Below are 17,500 nucleotides of genomic sequence, written 5' to 3'. Positions count from 1 at the left end.
GTCACATGCAGAACGAGACATGACGTCCGTTAGACGATGTTATCAAATTTTTTTTTTCAGACAGAGACGAGACAATACTGTTAACGGACAGGTACTCATTTTACACCCGAGTACGGCGAGAGAATATGTTCAACCAAGATTTAAGTTCTTTACCCGGGACCTGGGGGACTTGTTGTTAGCATATCACACTATGTCTTTCTTCTCACAAACATTGTCCTCACAAAATGTAATGTATTCATTAACACAATCATTCAAATCCTCGACATCATCATTATTGTCACAGTAAAGGTTGTTCACAATTATCTTATTAAATTTTATTTTATTAAGAACTGAATTCATCTCACTCCAGTTATATTTCGGTAGGCTTAGATAAACTTTACCTTCTAATATTAGATCGTCTTTCCTTTTATAGCCTTCCCTCGAATTAATTTCTAATTAGTGAATACTTTTCGTTCTACATTCTGTCACGTAGCCACTTATTATAAAAGCTGATAGGTCTAACATTTGACACTCACTTCTCTCCACAATCTATGCCGGACGGCCAGTCGCTCTATTCCTATATATATACTGGAAGATTTTTATCTTTTGGGACTTTGTAGATATTATATCTACACCATTAAGACGCCGGAGCTTTTAACTTTGATTGTATAATCTTCAAGGATCAAACTCAAGCCCGCTGTCAAAGGACTACACAATAACCTCTTACCAATTGCCTGGAAGTGGAATTTTACGAGTCCGATCCTGTTATCAGAGGAATAGATCATCCAAGCCCATCAACTGCCTGGAAACGTAAACTTATGAACCTGACATATTATCATAAGTTACGTAAAATATTCATATCTCTATTTGTAACTGCCACGATCACTGTTTATCTCTTTTAATTAAATTTCATCATTATTTTTATTTCATTGTAAACAAATCGTTAATTGTTTTTCATTTATAGTAACTAGTAAATTCTGGGGCCTCATTCTACATATATCTTTATGCATAGTCGAGTAGCTCTTTACTCACTTGAGACCATGACATTTTGGAGGGACACATATAAAGAATTGAATTTATTTAGTTACATATATCTATTTCATCTAACTTTAAAGTTTAAATTGTAAAACTCTTAATTGCCCCACTTGATCATATTTTAATTGAACTCCCTATTTACAGGATTATTTTTTTTTCTTTTTCATTTCTTCATTTAAATGGAATAGCAATTTATCCATTCATTCTTTCATTCAAATTGAATAGCATTTTATTGATTCATTCCTTCATTCATTTATAAATTATTCATTCATTCATTGTTCATTCCTTTATTCACTCATTTATCCAATCATTCATACATTTATTCCTCCCTTCATTCTTTCATTCATACATTATCCATTCATTCATTCATTTATTCACTCAGTTTTTCATTCATTCATTCATTCCTTGTCCACTTTGTTATTATATCACTCATTTCATTTTGTTGTTTGCCTCATTCATGAATTGTTTTCAATATGTTTACATTCCATAACGATTCATTCACCTATCATCCAATCACTCAGTGTTGTGAACACATTTTGTAACTATTGTAAATCTTACGATATTTTATTGTTTTGTATTTCAGACATCACTGTTAAACACTCTTCAATGCCTAATTACAATTGTTGAACAACCATTGAACAAGAGAGAGGTCCCAGCCACGAACTGAGTTGGTAAATATATCCTTCATTATTCTCTTTTACATGAGTTGGGCATCACATAGTAACTATAGACATCGTGATTTGTTTTGCATAGTGATTTGTTTTAAATGCATTTTTGGCATATTACTGTTACCGAAACACTTCTATATTATGTTCTGAAAAATGAGTCTTTAAAAAAAAATATAATAAAAGGAGTCTACTAGCCGTCGTGTTATATTTAGTGATAGATAACTTGGGATTATTTTGGCATCCTATTATTGTTATCACACTCTAGTATATTAGCGTCATTGCGAATAATTGTACACAAACTAACGACGAGTCACACACATTGGTGATACATTTTTCGTAGTAACATAGTTTAGAGTACACGCGATTGACACATTGTTATGGACTCAAGTCATAACTCCGCATTGTATTGACACATTGCTTTATAAGATATAACGATAAAAGGCATCAAATTCAACATACATAATAAGTTGAAATAAGAGAGAGAGATTTCTAAAAATAGAACAGTTCATTCCAGTAAGTGTAAATAAATAAAACAGTCAGTAACAGTATCCTGTCAATATAATATATATAAAACATCGTAACTAATTTATTGCAAAAATGGAAGCATATAAAAGATACTTAAGTCTCGCAAAGGACTTAGAAATACCCCAGGAAAGAATATTTTCATGGTGCGAAGAGAAAATAAAAGAAGAAAAAGAAGAAAGAATTCGTAGAGAAGAAAATGAAGAAAGAATTCATAGAGAAGAAAAAGAACACGAAGAAAGAATTCGTAGAGAAGAAAATGAAGAAAGAATTCGTAGAGAAGAAAAAGAACACGAAGAAAGAATACGTAGAGAAGAACGAGAAGAAAGAGTCCAAGAAAGGAACTAAAAAGACAAATAGCTTTAGCAGAAGAAGAAACCAAAAGGACCCAAATGATGCTGGAAATTGAAAAAACAAAAACCGGTCATGAAAGAAAACATAATAATAGTGATGAATTTTTCGTGAAACTTCCACGCATGCCAACATACGATGAACGCTCAGACTGTCTAGAATCCTTCTTACACCGATTCGAAGTTCAGGCTAAAGGTTATCGTTGGCCAGAAAGCAAATGGGCCACAGCCTTGATTAACTGCTTATCTGGAGAACCGCTAAAAGTTTTCTATACCTTAACAACTGAAGATGCAGATGACTATGGAAAAATTAAAGACGCTCTACTAAAAAGATTTAGATTAACGGAAGATGGTTACCAGGAAAGGTTTCACACTGCAAAACCGGAAAGTGGAGAAGACTTTAATACATTCGTGAACCGAATTACTCAATTTCTAAATCGGTGGCTTGAGTTGGCAAACGTAAAACAAGACGACTTTGCAGGCCTTTACTATCTCACGCTGAAGAATCGAATCTATCAAGCTTGCAACCCAGATTTAGTCGCATTCTTTAAAGAGAGAAAGCCAGAAAACTTGGACAAATTAAAAATCTACGCAGAAAACTTTAACAGCGCACATCCATTGACACCCCTTAGCAGAACATTGAAGGAACCATACTACGCTGCCGCTGCTCAGAGTCCAGGTACACCTAAAGTTCAGTACTCAAATAGAACGAGCCGATCAATCACTCGGAACACGCAAGTGAAACAAGATGATCATAGTAACAAACCATGGAACAAACAGTTCAATAGAGACCATAGCCGATCCTATCAAAACAAAACAAGAAATAGCACTGACAATAATACTGAGTATAAGAAAACCAACAAACCTATAATTAAATGTCAATATTGTGGAATGAAAGGCCACACAGCAGACAAATGTTACAAAATCGTGGGATATCCAAAAGAAACTGCAAATGCATCACTCCAAACAAGTGTAAATAATCAGACACGAGTAATGTCAGGAGAAAATATAAATGTGTATTGCGTGAAAGGTATGTCACTTTTAACACAAACTCACAAGTCAGGATCGCTATTTTTTGTGAAGGCAAAGCTAATGGAACTGATTGCAAAATATTGAGAGACACAGGATGCAGTACAGTAGGAATAAAAGCATCTTTGATCAATGACGAAGACAAAACTGGAAAAACGGTACAATGCATCACATTCAGTGGCACAGTCGAAACCTTTGAAACAGCTAATGTGTACATAGAAACCCCATACTATACAGGAATAGTGGAATGCTGTATACTTCCCAACCCCGTCGCTGATGTTATTGTTGGCAATATAAAAGGTCTTAAAGACAACCCAACAGATGTAAAAGAATGGTCATTAACCCAAGAAACAGCTTGTCTAGCAGAAACAAGAAAGATGACTAAGACAACAGAGAAGCCAATGACTATTTCTCTAGAACCACAACAATTTGACAGGAACACGTTCATTGAAGAACAGAAAAAGGACCCGACTTTAACATCATATTTCAATATCGCAAACAAAGGACGAAATCAAAAGTTGAATACATCATTGAAAAAGATATTCTGTTCAGGTTACATAGGAAAAGAAACAAAATAGCTAAACAACTGGTCACGCCGAGTATTTACAGAAACAAAATCCTTGGAATAGCGCACGATTCAATAACTTCTGGACATCTTGGGAGCTCTTCCACATTGAAGAGAATATCCGAGAATTTCACATGGCCTGGAATTACTAAAGACGTCCGAGAATATGTGAAATCGTGTGACACATGCCAAAGAAGAGTCGCAAAAGGCAGAATACCGAGATTGCCATTAGAGACAACCCCAGTTATTGAAAAAGTTTTTCAAAAAGTTGCAATTGACATTATAGGCCCTTTAACAAAATCAGATAGAAACCATACACACATACTAACACTAGTCGATTACGCAACCAGGTGGCCAGAAGCGATAGCATTGAAATCAACTACATCGGATCACATAGCTGAAGCATTGATGACAATTTTTACTAGAATAGGCATACCAAATGAGATACTGTCGGACAATGGACCCCAATTTACATCACATATGATGCATGAAACCATGAAACTCATGGGAATCCAACACTCATTCACAACTCCCTACCACCCCCAAGCAAATGGTCTTTGTGAAAGATTTAATGGCACTCTAAAGAATATGTTAAGAAAAGTGTCAGCAGAAAAACCAGATGATTGGGACAGATACTTACCAGCAATCCTATTTGCATATAGAGAAATACCCCAAGAATCTACAGGCTACTCCCCATTTGAGTTGATGTATGGACGATCACCTCGCGGCCCGATCAATATAGTAGCCGACATTTGTAAAGGAAATGAGGAGGACAATAACGAAATTATGTTTGCTTACGAATATGTAAGAAATCTGAAAGACAGAATAGAGGACACGTGTAAGCTAGCACAGGAATCCGTCACTAAAAAAGCAGAGAAATACAAGGAATACTCTGATCGCAAAAGCAAATCAAGAAAATTTGAGATTGGTGACAAAGTACTAATACTCTTACCCGATGACTCGAGTAAACTTTTAGCTACATGGAAAGGACCATTCAAGGTATTAGCAGTCAAATCTAATGTTAATTACGAGATTAAAATTAACAACACAACAAAGACATTCCATGCAAATATGCTAAAAAAATATTTTGATAGAGACACAGTGTCGCAACCTATGTTTACTAATATCGAAGCTTCAAATGCAGGATTAATCATACCGTTGGTCATGGGACACAGACACCCGAGACAGAAAAACAAACAAAAATCGCACAATTGCAACCACCTAAGACAAAAAAAGAAGTACGCAAAGTACTTGGGCTCCTAAATTTTTACAGGAAATACATTTACAACTTCGCGCACATCGCGACACCGCTAACAAATCTGACAAAGAATGGGTCACCGAACAAAATTGTTTGGACAGAAGCGTGTCAGAATAGCTTTAACCAATTAAAGGCATTACTCTGTTCAGAACCAATTCTTAAATTACCCGACATGTCAAAAGAATTTGTTGTAAGAACTGACGCGTCTGATAAGGGCATCGCAGGTGTACTATTACAGGAACATGAGGGAACTCTAATGCCTTGCTTATATGCAAGCAGAAAATTATTGGACAGAGAATCACGATACTCTGTAATAGAGCGTGAAGGACTGGCCATCGTCTTTGCTTTAAAGACATTCAGCAGATATCTACTGCTAAAAGAGTTTGTGGTCGAAACGGACCATAAACCACTCACGTACATAAGAAATAACAAAATGAATAATAGTAGAGTACTAAGGTGGAGTCTATTTTTGCAAAATTACACTTTCAGTATCTCTCACATACCAGCAGGGACGGCTGGTAATAATGGGCAGGGTGGGCAAATACCAGCCTGTTTTTTTCAAGTTATAAGCTGTATTACCAGGTCCGAAATAATCTAATCTAAATTAGATAATTTCAAAAGTTACTACTTAAACTTGATACTTCGTACTGAAATCAATTTGTGTGTATTTTTGATAGATTGCGAATGACCATGCACCCCGTAATGCATAAACCAGGATACGCTCCTGTTCTTTTTATCAACCCCCCCCCCTCCCCTCCCCAACCACTCCACTCCGCCCACATCGTCATCTCATCGTCACGTCGCCTGACGGTGAACTAACTCCGATTTTGCTGTCTGGCCTCTCTAGTACTAGGTCGGGCTTATTCAAATGAGCCCACCTTAATAACCAGTGAACACTGAATAGAGCTTTTGGCAAACGAACTTTTTCTTATTTATTGCCTTACTTGTGCTGGTACCATTGATGTAATGACTTTGGGAAGGTTCCAGTATTGAATTAAATTTATTAACTTACTAATATTATATCAATTTAGTATTAATTTGTGTTGTTTTTATATATTTGTTTATCCATTTAAATTATTTCTTTTTTTTTCTCGTTTTCTTTAAGTACTTCTCAAAACTCATTTATTTAAATTGTTTTCTTATTTGTTTTTTGTTGTTTTTTTGTTTTGTTTTTTAACAAATTAATTTGTTAGTTCTTTTTTTTATTATTCTTAAAGTAATTACCGCTGTATTTTTATTGCCAGACTAAATAATTTTGCAAAACAATGTAATTTTCTATTGTATTTCCTCTAATAAAACAAAACATTTTATTCAAAAGTCACGACTAAATAAATATTAATACAACCACCATTTTGGTTTTCTCAACAATTGAATTAGTATACGAGAAATACTCTTCTGAGTAAGGAGAGAGTTGAATTCTAAGTTATAGAGGAAATAAAGACGTTTAAAGGAAGGGTGGGCAGATTCCGTACTTGCCCGTCCTGAAGCTAATACATACATAAGATAGTTCGCGACGAAGAGGCGGGAAGCTAGGGGTTGGTTGGGGAAGGAGCATAGCACTCTTGTATAGATAGCATTGGGAAGGAGTAAAGATAACACGGTCGTTATTGTGATAGTATAACGAATGCATGAGGAGAGATTGATAACATTCTTTTGTCTTAATTGTATTGTGTGAATTATTGGCGAAAGCCTAAGATTAAATAAACTTTGTAATATCGTATGGTGGTAACCATCATTGTCGACGACATCGTGGTTGTCATCATCATCATCATCATCATCATCATCATCATCATCATCATCATCATCATCATCATCATCATCATCATTAACAACAACAACAACAACAACAACAACAACAACAACAACAACAACAACAACAACAACAACAACAACAATATTAACAACAAGTACAACAATCGTCTCCACAACTATCATTCTAACCAACAGCACCACCAAAACCACTATCATAATTACATCCTCCCTCACCGCCTCGTCTTCCTCCTCCTCCTCCACCACCACCACCACCGCTACCACTATTCCAACCACTACCACCACCGGCACAATCATTCTAACCACCAAGACAGCAGTAAAAATGATGCAATTTCAGCTCTGAATGAAACTCGAGTCATATCGCTGTTGTTGCTTCTCGATGAAAACTTTAAGGTTACTACATACTACTGAAAACCAGTAATGTAACAGAAATATTAATCTCGCCGTTGAGGGATTAAAGCATCTCTTTAATTTTTCGAGTGAACGAAATGGACTTCTATTGTCAAGGTGTTGTCGCATTATGTCTCGTCGCTTTAGTTTTTAGTTGTATTCTCTTTCGTGATTATTTTTTGATTACGTTTGGAATAATTAAAATCTACTGGTATTGTCATTTCATTGTGAATGTGATTATTTGTGGTTGAAATATTTTTTTTAAAGGTGAAAAAAAATTATAATTAAAAAAAATAAATAAATAAATAATATATATATATATATATATATATATATATATATATATATATATATATATATATATATATATATATATATATATATGACCGGATCATCTTTGCCCAACCACTGTAAATAGGCTAGAACCGCCACTGATACCAGGCTGTGAAAATATTCACGCCGACCTACTTTCTCGATTAGTGTAATGACGTGAGAAGGGTATAACTTAACCTCTCATGCATACTGTTAGTTACCTCGAAAATTATGCCAAATCAGAACGCACAATTTCGATAATTTTATTTGTAAACATGATGACCCAACTTAATGTAACATTGAGTATTGTTTGGATATATATACCATACCCATTCATGATTTGGGAAATCTTCTCTTTACTATTATTGTTATGAATTTTCACTCATTTATGATTAATAATTGAAATGTCAATATTCCATTTACATTTTCATTCATTTCATTCAGTAAATTACCTTCATATCATCGACTTAAATCATGCTTCATTGCCATCACTATTGTTTATCACAATGATTTGTAATCACATTGCCATCATGTTGTTCATCACAATGATTTGTAATCACAATCTTTCATTGTTATTGTCACCCATTCATATACCTACGTTAATATAAACATTTCCATGTCTAGTTAATAAATAATTTAATTGTAGCACAAATCATAACAATGGATTAATGCTAGAGTATCATGATAGTAAATTTACTTCCGTTTGTAAAATCTATCTTTCCCATAATGGTTAAAGAGTATATTTTAAACGTGGGTGGGGGGTGTCACAGTAAAGATTGTTCACAATTATCTTATTAAATTTTATTTTATTAAGAACTGAATTCATCTCACTCCAGTTATATTTCGGTAGGCTTAGATAAACTTTACCTTCTAATATTAGATCGTCTTTCCTTTTATAGCCTTCCCTCGAATTAATTTCTAATTAGTGAATACTTTTCGTTCTACATTCTGTCACGTAGCCACTTATTATAAAAGCTGATAGGTCTAACATTTGACACTCACTTTCTCTCCACAATCTATGCCGGACGGCCAGTCGCTCTATTCCTATATATATACTGGAAGATTTTTATCTTTTGGGACTTTGTAGATATTATATCTACACCATTAAGACGCCGGAGCTTTTAACTTTGATTGTATAATCTTCAAGGATCAAACCCAAGCCCGCTGTCAAAGGACTACACAATAACCTCTTACCAATTGCCTGGAAGTGGAATTTTACGAGTCCGATCCTGTTATCAGAGGAATAGATCATCCAAGCCCATCAACTGCCTGGAAACGTAAACTTATGAACCTGACATATTATCATAAGTTACGTAAAATATTCATATCTCTATTTGTAACTGCCACGATCACTGTTTATCTCTTTTAATTAAATTTCATCATTATTTTTATTTCATTGTAAACAAATCGTTAATTGTTTTTCATTTATAGTAACTCGTAAATTCTGGGGCCTCATTCTACATATATCTTTATGCATAGTCGAGTAGCTCTTTACTCACTTGAGACCATGACAATTATCATCAATAAACACACTCTGTTCGTAGTCATCGTTAACTTATAGCCTGACACTGACCAAAAAATGACGTCAAAATGCCAGTCTTTGGCCGCAAAAGAAAACAAATCGTGAGTTGTATTCAATAGTTCAACCAATGGGACCACTTGTTTCCATGAGCAAAAAAAAAAAAAACAAATAATGACGTCATAATGACAGTCTTTTTGGGTTTCAGTGTCAGGCTATAGATAGTATGCAGATGACGTCACCCAGGCCTTTGTTATTGTTTTTGCCATCCGCGTTTGTGAGTTGTTCTCACTAAACTGTATTAACCCGACTATAAACGTTCATGGATACACACAGTTTTGTGTGTTGGTCCGTCATACTTCCGGATGGCAAGGTTATGAGCTTCTTAGCCAAGCGCATACTATCTATAACATATCGATGGCTACACTCTGCTCCGTACATTCAAAACAATCACGCAGCTCACCCACATTCTTTTATTCCAAACACGCACACATTTCTTAACTGGCTTAACACGCAATATTACAATTTTATCCGACAGAGACAACGCAGTTAACAGCCAGGTACTCATTTTACACCTGAGTAAATAGCCTTTTCGGGGACTCAACTATGCGTCGAGTCGAGCGAGGCTCGAACCTAGGATCCTGCCGATCCGAAAGCAAGTGTCATACCACAAGAACGCATAGCCATACATAGAAGACAGGACGAGATAAAAACGTTGTACAGACACTCATCTTTGGCTGAGAAGATTCTGGGTTACAATACTTGTGGAGACAACAACAACAACAAGATCAACAACAACAACAACAACAACAACAACAACAACAACAACTAAACAATAAAAACGAACTAAACCAAAAACAACCCCCCCCCCTCCCCCCCCAAAAAAAAACACAAAAAAACAAAAACAAAAAAAAAAACAAAAGACAAAAAAAAATAAAATAAAATAAAAAAAACCCCGACAATAACAAAAACAAAACCCAAACAAGCATTGTAAAAAACAACACAAAAACAAAACAAAAAACAAACACCAGCACCAACCCCACTGAGAGAAGACAGATCTGTTGCCATGTTTGATAGTATTGCATCATGAAATCAATGACATGCTGTTGCCATGTTTGTATAGTATTGTCATCAATGAATCATGAAGATGCTTGTTGCCATGTTTGTATAATATTGTCATCAATGAAATCAATGACAGATGTTTGATGTTATTACCTTGTGCATCACAAACCACGACTCTCCGATTACTTTTATGACGATAATCGTAACTGTATAATATTATATGTAGAATGATAGTTTCATACTCCTTGTTTTTTCAATAGCACTTTCTGTTATGGTCTCCTTCTATTCGTCTTGCAGTATAGATAGAATGCGCTTGGCCAAGGAGTTCACAACATTGCCATCCGGAAGTATAACGGACCAACACACAAAACTATGTGTAACCATGAACTTTGATAGTCTGATTAATACAGTTTAGTGAGGACAACTCACAAACGCGGATGGCAAAAACAATAACAAAGGCCTGAGTGACGTCATCTGCATACTATCTATACTGCGCGCCGTCGCACATACCACGCACATTTTGGTTGCGTGGGGAGAAAGGATAAAACTAGTGGCGCACCCTATTTCTTTATTTGACAGTGTCGCCCCTTCCTTAGAACCAATCACGACCCTGAGCATTGCGCAAGAGAAAAAAACCCAGAACATCTCTTGCGGAAAATAAGATCTAGTTTTGTTTTTTCACTCCCTCTTCATTCATCCCAAGCCTCAAGAAGCCTGCCACGCTGCCTGCCAAAATAGCGGCACTGGCAACTACATCTCATTCTCAACAACAAAAACTAACCTCATTCTCAAGAGATATCTCGTCACCAAACCTCTCAGAACAACTCCATACATCCTCCCTATCACATCTCCCTCATTTACTCCTTCGATGTAGGGAATGAGATTAGCGGAAGAGTAGCGTCCCTTGATTGGACGTCACCTTACAGAGAGAACGTCAAAATGGTTTTGCGCATGCGTCTCTCTCGTCCTCGCTTTCGGTGAAGTGTCTCATGCCGCTTTCACCGAAAGCAAGGACGAGAGACGCATGCGCACAACCAACATGACGTTCTCTATCTTATAACTTTTCCGCCGGAAACGTCCAATCAATGGGACGCTACTCTTCCGCTAATCTCATTCCCTATATTACACTCTCCTCATTAAAAACTACATACGTAACTTGAGGAAAACTACAAAAAAGAGGCTTCATTGTCTCCATGCAACTCGAACTCTCTCAAGATATTACAGATATTGTGATGAAATTCAATGTGTCGTGAAGTACCATTCAACCAGTTAACGAAGGCTACGCCAGACTCATGCCACGGACTTCGTATAGATAATTTGAAGTTGACGTCACTCAGGTATTTGTTATTGCTTTTTGCCATCCGTGTTTATGAGTCATTCTCACTAAACTATATCAACCAGACTATAAACGTTCAAGGCTACACATAGTTTTTTTTGTCTTAGTCCGGTATACTTCCGGATGGCAATGTTGTGAGCTTTTTAGCCAAGTGCAAACTACCTTTAGATGCTGTGCGCTTGGCTAAGAAACTCACAACATTGCCATCCGGAAATATAACGGACCAACACACAAAAAGATGTGTAACCATGAACGCTTATAGTCTGGTTAATACAGTTTAGGTAAGAATTACTCATAAACATGGATGGAAAAAAACAGTAACAAAGACTTGAGTGACGTCATCTTCGTTCTATCTGTAGTCTGTTCCAATTACCGGGGCACGAAACATCACAAATTCCCCCAAAGATCCTCCAAAGTGGTGCCATGATTTTTTTTTGCATAAGGGCTTATATTTTAAGTGACATTACGAATTTTGAATACCGATAGTGATAGCAGATAGAGCAGACAGTTTTCTCACAATGGGGAATTCCTTTGCCCTTTTCATCGCTTGCAATAAAAAATGACTCCAACTTTAAAATGTTTACAATAATGGTGTGTTGATTCTCTTTCACCCGGGGAAAATATTCACAACAAAGTTGCATTCAGTGGAGTAAAAAAATTTTGGGTTGTTGAAATAGTGTTATTATAGATATCATTTAAATAGTACTTAACGGTGTTTTTTTTTTTAATGTTTATAATTTATCTCTTCCCTTGTTGACAGCGGACATGTAATATATTGGACAACACAAGCAGCCCGTTAGGTGCTTATACATTTTTTGGACAAAGACCTTGATGTGAAAAAACTGGGGAAGGGGGGGTGGGGGTGTCCTCTGAATCTTTCCGTCCGTCTTCGATAGGGCAAGGAGAAATGCCTTTCACAAAGACATAATCCAACTATTGAGCAAGACAACTCACGAAGACAACTCACAAAACCCGCAGGTCACCCATCGAGCACGGTTCGTGTTTGTCATTCTTGAATTATGAATTATGTTCACTATGGGTGGGGGGGGGGGGGGGGGGCACTTTGAATGTAATAATGTGAAATGTCGCTGAATTGTTAATTTTTGTACAGTAAAATCTTTCAAAGGAACAACACTTTCCAAAATACAAGAGGTGCATAAGTAATTAAAATGACATAAATATTATTAATTTGTCCTCTCCATTCTGAGTTCATGGTTGAGGGCAATCTAATAATAGTATTGCTAATCACCGCATGCTAAGAGAAAAAATTCCGCGCTTCGCTCCACTTATAAATACTTGAAAACTTTCCTCATTGTGACAAATTGCATGTTTTCATCCATATTGTTATCATTTGTTATGAATGTAGAAATCACAACATGCAGCTACTACGCCTCTGGCTGTCAACAATTAAATTGTAAAAATTGTTTATGTCAAGTGTGTAGAAAGTGTACAATTTGATTGGTCAATACTCTTCAACAGTCGGAACGTCACTTCCTTCCTAATGATGCATGGTAACTTAGTAACACTGGCTCTAAACTATCGGAACAATGGCGGACGCCCGTATGAAATATTTCTCCGGCGAGCATAAAAGCGTATCCAGAGGGGAAAAAAACATAAATTTGACCATGTTTTGACTGTTACACATTCTGATCACAGGGCATATGAAAAGTTCTAGCCAGCATGAAGAGTAATACCGTAATAAGAAAAATCCCAAAGTATGATACTGAAACCAATGTAAAAACACCAGCTTCATGTAATGAACAATTCTAGTGTTCGAGCCAATTATTATTAAAATTCACCAGAAGGTTGTGAAGATATTCACGCCAACGCGTGCGTACGGGTTGTGGAACGGACTATAGTGAGTATTTCACTTAAACGCAGTTTGGCGAATTTAGCGCAACCTGCCTTTGCTGACATTCCGACATCTGTCCGAGGGGCATGGTCATGTTCCCCCCCAACTTGGTGACTATTATTGGATCATTTGTTTCCTTGGGTAAAATCAACAACATTTCACGGTTCCTTTTCTGTTGTTGATCATCACAACGTTTGGACTGTAATTATTATTTTGGTGAGTGCTGCAATGTGGCCTTGTAGTATGACACTCGCTTTCGGATCGGAATGTCCTGGGTTCGAGCCTCACGCTCGGCGCATAGTTGAGTCCTTTGAGAAGGCTCTTTACTCACATTCTCTCACCGTACTCAGGTGTAAAATGAGTACCTGACCATTAACAGCGTTGTCTCTGTCCGAAAAAATGGTAGTATCGCTTAACAGCTGTCATGTCCCGTCCTAAATGTTAAATTTTGCTGTTGGTCAGGGACCCTTTGTAAAGTGCTTGGAGAACGTTTAGTGGATATTGCGCTATATAAAAGCTCAATTATAATTATAATTATTATCAAGTTACCATGAGTTTACAAAGGTCACGCTTGGACTGATTTATTTACATAACGAGATAATAAAAACATAACTTGAGCATTTATATAGCGCAATATCCACTAAACGTGCTCAAAGCGCTTTACAAGCGGCCCTTAACCAAAAGCAACACTTAACACATGGGACGAGACATGAGGCGTCTTAGGAGATATTACCGGGTTTTTTTTTTCGGACAGAGACAATGCTGTAAATGGCCAGGTTTACACATGAGTACGGTGAGATACAGAGCCTCTTTTCTGTAACATGCTCATGCATAATACGCCAAATAATGTTGTCAGCAAACTGCAGCGCATTCAAAATTAAGCGGCAAAGTGAGTTTTGAAGAGGAAAAACACCTTTGTTTTGGGCTTTACATTGCCAACAAACCCCCCCCCCCCCCGCCCCATGTTAGATTACCTATAACATTGTTGTAATGTGCTATAATTATCTTAACGAAACATCTCCAGACTATAATCAAATTTGATAAATTATGTTTACACTCCCTCACGCTCTTTAAGATCCAACTCTCAATTAAGATTATGGTGTTTCTAAAAATAGATCAAAGACCTATGCTGATCGTGCATTTATTCATGCCGCCCTCGCTGTCCGGAATGCTTTACCGTTTAGTGTTAAGGCTAACTCATACAGGAGATTGACTCCGACGACCCGGCACTGCCGTCCTCTGCCGTCTTCCGGATAAAGACTTCGGGCACGGACAAATAACTAAGAATAAAGAGAAGAGCCGCTAGACTTACCCATACCAAGTAGTGCTCGAAAAAAAAACGGCAGAGGACGTCGGGTGCTTGGTAGGTTTAGCGGCTCCTCTCTTTATTCTTAGTATTTTGTCCGTGCCCGACGTCTTTGTCCGGAAGACGGCAGAGGACGTCAGTGCCGGGTCGTCGGAGTCAGTCTCCGGTGTGGGTTAGCCCTTAGGAGCGGGGTTGTGGATTCCCAGTCATCTTTTAAAAAGAAATTAAAATCTCATCTTATGAGATGCTCACTAGATTAAATAAAACATCTTATATATAATAAGGGGCGGTTTGGGTGTAATTATTAGGAAAATCCTTCAACAAATTGATTTTGAGATTTTGGTGGAAAACGATATTTTATTATCTTAGAAATAATATAATTGAAGTCCAATTTCTTAAAGTAGACTATAAAGGCACGAAAAATACAGTCAAAAATGGTGCAGGTAGTAAGAACAATGTGAAAAACGGAAAGCTATTTTGCTATTTTCTCAATATGTCATTTTTTCTAAGGGTATGGAATACTGTGTCAAACGTTTCTCAGAATCTATTCGGTAAAATTGTCTGAAAATTTCCACAGTTATGACAGAAATAATGTATTATGTCACCATAGAGAGTTATTTTTGAATTTTTAACATCAATTTTGTCACAACATTCTGATTCTCAACTTCGTAATGTTCTAATAAAAATTCCATAAGCTAAAGCCGTAAAATCTCTCTATGGTGACGCACTATGATACAATGTTGATAAGAGGGAAGAATATGGAGGTCATTCCTTCATTAATTTTTTGTGGAATGTTTGCCACAAGATTGTTATATTGTTCGATGCCGACTCCCTAATTGTGCGGCTATGTGGTCTAGTGGTATGACACTCGCTTCCGGATCGGAAGGTCCTGGGTTCGAGCCTCGCGCTCGGCGCATAGTTGAGTCATTGGAAAAGGCTCTTTACTCACATTCTCTCACCGTACTCAGGTGTAAAATGAGTACCTGGCCGTTAACAGCGTTGTCATTGTCCGAAAAACTGTAATATCGCCTAACAGGCGTTCTGTCCCGTCCTAAATGTTAAACGTTACTGTTGACCAGGTACCCCTTGTAAAGCGCTTTGAGCACATTCAGTGGATATTGCCCTTTATAAAAGCTCATTTAAAAAAAAGATTTTTTGTTAAAATTAGGTCTCAAAACGGGTATTAACACATATCATATAAATGTTGTTTTTAAACCTATAATGACGATACATAATGATTAATGACGATACATAATGATTATCAATATAGGTAATTAAAACTATTTTTGAAAAGACCCGAACCGCCCCTTAATATGCAATATAATTTTAAAGCCTACAATTATTATCTAGACTAAACTACAAGTATACCCGATAACTCTTAACATTGTATTTTAGAAGACGGTAGGGGCTGCCTGAAGCCTGTGATCGTGAAAATATTAACGAAAGAGTGAAAATGGAGAGGCTTCGTATGGGTACGATACAGACAATGGACGGTTCGGGTACAAACCCTTCGTCAGCACAACAATACACAAATTAACGTGGAAAACAAATAAAATAAAAAGTAAAATAACTTGAATCGTCTGTACTCTTTATCGTCTGTAGTCATTTAGTACAGACGATACAAGTTATTTTACATTTTATTTTATTTGTTTTCCACGTTAATTTGTATATTGTCGTGCTGACGAAGGGTTTGTACCTGAAACGTCCATTGTCTGTATTGTTCCCATACGAAGCCTCTCCGTTTTCACTCTTTCGTGAACATTGAACATCGGATTTTGTAAGATTAACACACACATGTGCAGCATTCTCACGGCATATAATCTCCCTTCATAATTTGCCATAATTGGTTGACTGATGAATGGTCGGATAGGAATTTTATTCAACAATTCATGCTACTTGCTACTTTTCATCTCTGTATGTATATGCGCGTTAAAGTGTGTGTGTGTGTGTGTGTGTGTGTGTGTGTGCGTGTGTGTGTATGTGTGTGTGTCGTTGTGCGCTTATGTGTGTAGCGCTTATAGATAGTATGCAGATGACGTCACTCAGGCCTTTGTTATTGTTTTTGCCATCCGCGTTTTTGAGTTGTTCTCACTAAACTGTATTAACCAGACTATAAAAGTTCAAGGTTACACACAGTTTGTGTGTTGGTCCGTTATACTTCCGGATGGCATAACGGACCAACACATAAACTCTGTGTAACCATGAACTTTTAAAGTCTGGTTAATACAGTTTAGTGAGAACAACTCACAAACGCGGATGGCAAAAACAATAACAAAGGCCTGAGTGACGTCATCTGCATACTATCTATAGATAGAATGAAGTTGACATCACTCAGGTCTTTGTTCAATCCAGACTATAGATAGTTCGAAGATTACGTCACACAGGTCTTTGTTATTGTTTTTTTTGCCATCCGCGTTTATGAGTAATGCTCACTGAACTGTATTATTCTGACTATAAACGTTCATGGATACACACAGTTTTGTGTGTTGGTCCGTTATACTTCCGGATGGCAATGTTATGAGCTTCTTAGCCAAGCGCATACTACCT

General features: G+C 36.8%; 1 protein-coding gene across 4 annotated transcripts in view; it reads right to left on the bottom strand.

Annotated features, from left to right (window-relative positions):
- Positions 1–897: 897 nt before the first annotated feature.
- LOC144956203 (stimulated by retinoic acid gene 6 protein-like) overlaps positions 898–17,500 on the bottom strand; it is a 744,310-nt gene continuing 727,707 nt past the window's right edge. For 3 of the 4 annotated variants that reach the window (XM_078886642.1, XM_078886644.1, XM_078886645.1), the window contains exon 22: positions 1,221–2,317. The gene's annotated coding sequence lies outside the window, so the exon portion shown is untranslated. Of the gene's footprint in view, positions 2,318–17,500 lie in introns of all 4 variants that reach the window. The other variant, XM_078886641.1, reaches the window with a different exon arrangement.

The sequence above is a fragment of the Berghia stephanieae genome, chromosome 10 (genome assembly GCF_034508935.2).
Source record: "Berghia stephanieae isolate SIO BIC M18660-M18661 chromosome 10, UCSD_Bste_1.3, whole genome shotgun sequence".
Classification (NCBI taxonomy): Eukaryota; Metazoa; Mollusca; class Gastropoda; order Nudibranchia; family Aeolidiidae; genus Berghia; species Berghia stephanieae.
Note: the sequence above shows the minus strand (reverse complement) of the source record. Positions and strands in the feature narration are given on the sequence as shown.